This window comes from Suricata suricatta, chromosome 16 (assembly GCF_006229205.1).
Source record: "Suricata suricatta isolate VVHF042 chromosome 16, meerkat_22Aug2017_6uvM2_HiC, whole genome shotgun sequence".
NCBI classification, from domain to species: domain Eukaryota; kingdom Metazoa; phylum Chordata; class Mammalia; order Carnivora; family Herpestidae; genus Suricata; species Suricata suricatta.
Genome location: NC_043715.1, coordinates 6,302,427 through 6,306,325, shown reverse-complemented (window position 1 = coordinate 6,306,325; position 3,899 = coordinate 6,302,427).

The window sequence follows — 3,899 nt, the reverse complement described above, 5'->3', positions numbered from 1 at the left end:
GAGCACTGGACGCAGGGCCGGGGTGGCGAGACCCGGCGGGGATGCGCTCCTGAGCACTGGGCTCAGGGCCGGGCGGGTCCCAGGGTCTCCAGGCTTGCTGCTCTTGTCGCTGTGAGCAGGCCGTCATTGGGTGCTGAGGTTGCTGGCCGCGTGGTTTTGAAAGGCCAAGACCAGCACGGTCCAGGCGATTGGTCACCTGGGCAGGGGCGGGTACGGCGTTGAGTTTGGTGCACTCGGCACAGCCTCCCTCCCCTGGGCGCTTTGGCTGAACCCACTTTGTTCAGTTCCCCTTCCCTGCGCGAGATGGTCCCCTCCCGGGAACAGGAACAAAAGGGCCAGCTCTGAAAAGGGCCCTTGTTCCTTCCCCAAGTTCGGGAAAGGCACAGGCGCGTTTCTGCAGACTGTTCTAGGAGTTCTGTGGCTGGGCCAGACTCTTCCTCTCTCCTGGGCCTCCTGTGGCGCCAGGGCCTTCTGGTGGGATGGCTGGGATGACCAGGACACACAGGAAAAGGAGCAAATAGGCAGAAGCCCTCCAGCTACTCTTCGAGGGGCTCTTGTCCCTGCTGGGCAGGGCCAGGGGCAGGGGTCTTCGGGGGCACCGAGAGGGCTTTTAATGGAGCGGATTTCCAGCTTGTCAGGCAGACGGCCCGTGTGGGCGCAGCCCAAGTGTGGGTGGGGGACGGGACCTATTTGCCACCTGACCTTGGCACTCACTGTGGAGCCCGGGTGAGTCCTCCAGGACCTCGGGGCATCCTGCCTTGGGCCCTACCTGTGGATGAGGTGCACGGTGACCCGGCGACCCAGCGACCCGGTCATCGGTGGCGGGGTAGGGACAGCAGGCAGTGCTGGGGCGTGTCCCCGAGCAGCCCCCATAGTGCTGCCCCTCCGCCTCTCCACGAGGGTGGCCCTCCGCCATCTTTCCTCCCCCAGTGAGAAGGCGGGGGGATTTGAACACTGTTCCCTCAGAAATGCCACTTCTCCCCAGGTTCGGGTCTGGGAAGAAGAGAAATGTAGTGCTCACCGTTCTCAGGCACCCCTCTCTTACCCCGGTGGCCTGGGCACCCGTGAACATGAGTGCAGCACGCATAAATGGGGGCGCTCCGGGGCCCTCGGGGGCCTGAGATGACCAGGGGAGCGCCGGGAGGTGACTGTCCGGCTTGGGCGGGAGGGGAGGCCACAGCTCCTCAGCCGCCAGGTGCCCACCCGGCTCTGCCCCCAGAGTCAGCTAGAGTGTGTGCATTCCCCACCCCTGCCACCACTCACACACTCAGGCCGCGCGTGCGCCCTAGACGTGAGGAGCCCACACTGCGAAGGGCCTGGCTTCGTGCCGCTCCTCTCGGTTCCTTACATGACGGAGCGTCCTGCGGAAGGGCAGGGGTGGAGTGAGAAGGCGCGCTGGGCGCTTGCGTCCTCCATGCTTGCGCAGCGCGTGGGCATCTGTGCCTGAAACGTGCCTTGTGGAACACCTGCGGGGTGCCAGGCGTTGTGCCGATGGCTGGGAATACGGGGGTGCCGTCGGGGTGATGGGGGCACTGGTGGTAGGGCCCGGGGTTCCCCAGGAGACAGTTGCTGAGCGTCTGCCCCCGCCCCCCGGGCTGGTGGGGGTGCAGGCTGGTGCGTCTGTAGGAGGGAAATGCTCCTTGGGCCAGGAGTGTGTTGAGTGGCGCAGGCCCAGGTGAGCTGTGCTGCGTGCTGGGCTCAGGACTTTGGACTTGAACATGGAAGCCAAGTCCCTGGAATGCCCCTGAACACCTTGTTCCTTCCTGCTCAGCCTTGAGAAAGCCTTGTTCTTTGCCCTGACTCCGTCATCATCACGTTTGAGAACCTAGGACAGGCCAAACTGGGGACGAGGGTGGGGCTCAGTTCATTGCCAGTGAGGAAATGGCCTCTCTTCCTTAGTTTTTGGAGTTGGTAGAGAGGCTCAGAGGGGCCGGCCCCTGACAAGATAATGGGGAGAACTGTCTGCTCTTGGAAATGCAGGGATCAGCCTTCCATAGCAGAACGAGCCCCCAGGCCAGTGATCAGAGTGGTAAGCTGGGCCTTCCCCACTAGGCTCTCCTGCTCACAAGCTGTGTGACCTTGGGCAAGTAGCTTAACCTCTCTGAGCTTTTGTTTCTCATCAGTACAATGAGGTGGGTAGGGGTACCAATCCCCCAGGCTTCTGAGAGGATTCAGTGGGGAACATCATGTCCATCATTAGTGCCGCGCTGCCCAGGCCCCCCTTGTTCCTGTTGCATTCCCAGGGCTGCACAGGAGGGGCCTGACTGAGTCGGGGTGAGGGAGTGGCCGGAAGGGCTGCCCAGGGCAGGTGACCTGGAGCTCTGGAGTCACATTTTCCTAAGTTCAGGCTCTACCCGTCTCTGGCCCCGTGTGACACTGGGCAAGCGGCTAAGGTGAAATTGAGTCCATGATTTCATTCTGTCTCACTTGTCTCCCTGGAAAATGGGATTGTAACACTCAGCTCTGGGGCTGCTGTGGGGACGGAAGAGCTGCCAGGCCAGGGCTCCTGCGGGATCAATTTCCTGCAGGGCTTTAGGAGAGGAAGTGGGGAGGGCTTTTCTCTGGGCTCCTCCTCGCCCGTGAAGCTCCCTCAGATGGGAGCGGTCCGGACAGCCTGCTCGGCCTGCCCGTGACCTTGTCCGGAGGCCGCAGCGTCTGCAGGTTAAGAGCCCTAACCGGAGCCCTGCCCGCCTGCTGATTTACCCGACGCCCTCGGTTATCTTTTGCAGAAGTCGTGAGCCGGAGGAAGGACCACTTCCTCTGCAGCCTTCAGATTTATCAGGCACAACTTTTGACAGTTTCAGTTTGAAGAGAATTAAAAAAAAAAGATGCTGAGAAGCCTGAGATAAAGAAGCGGCCTCTGCCCCGCTCCCGGCAGGACCAGGCACGCCCGTCCTGGCCTCTGGCTGCTTGGCGGGGCCGGCGGGTGCGGGCTCCAGGGGCCCACCCCGCATGGGAGGCTTCTCTGCACACGCTTCCTGGCCCGGGCGAGGTGACCGGGGACATGGGCACGCGGGCCGGGTTGCAGAGCCAGAGGTTTCAGAAGTGTGCCTTCAGAGCTGCTTGCTTTCCCCCTCTGGAGAAGGGCGTCTGGAGAAGGTGCTCAAGGTAAGGCCGGGCCTGACCTGAAGCTGCCAATGGAGGGTGCCTGCCCCCTTCCCAGCCTGCCACAAAGCGGGTTAGATTTGGGGCAACCACGGGACCCTGTGATTTTTGCTAAGTCAGAAGTGACTAGGTATTGATTTTCTATAGTTGGAACTACTCATTTGTAAATATACCCAATTCCTCACCTCCTGGCGGCCATCTTTGCCGAAGCCCCGAGGCTCCTAAATCAGGAGGGAGCGTGATGGTGAGTACACACGGACAGGTGTGCACACACGTACATGCGTGTAGAGAGGCGTGACGGCGAGTATACAGGGACAGGTGCACACACACACGCACATAGAGACGCGTGACGGAGAGTACATACGGGCAGGGGCACACACATACATGCGCGTAGAGAGGTGTGACAGCGAGTACACACGGACAGGTGTGCACACGTACACGCACATAGAGAGGCGTGATGGCAAGTACACACGAACAGGTGCACACATGTACACGCACGTAGAGAGGCGTGATGGCGAGTAAACAGGGACAGGTGCACACGTGCGTAGAGACGCATGACGGCGAGTACACACAGACAGGTGCACACACGCACACACGTGTAGAGAGGCGTGACAGCAAGTACACATGGACAGGTGCACACACGTACACGCGCGTAGAGAGGCGTGATGGCGAGTACACAGGGACAGGTGCACACACACACGCACATAGAGATACATGACAGAGAGTACATACGGACAGGGGCACACACATACATGCGCGTAGAGAGGTGTGACAGCGAGTACACACAGACAGGT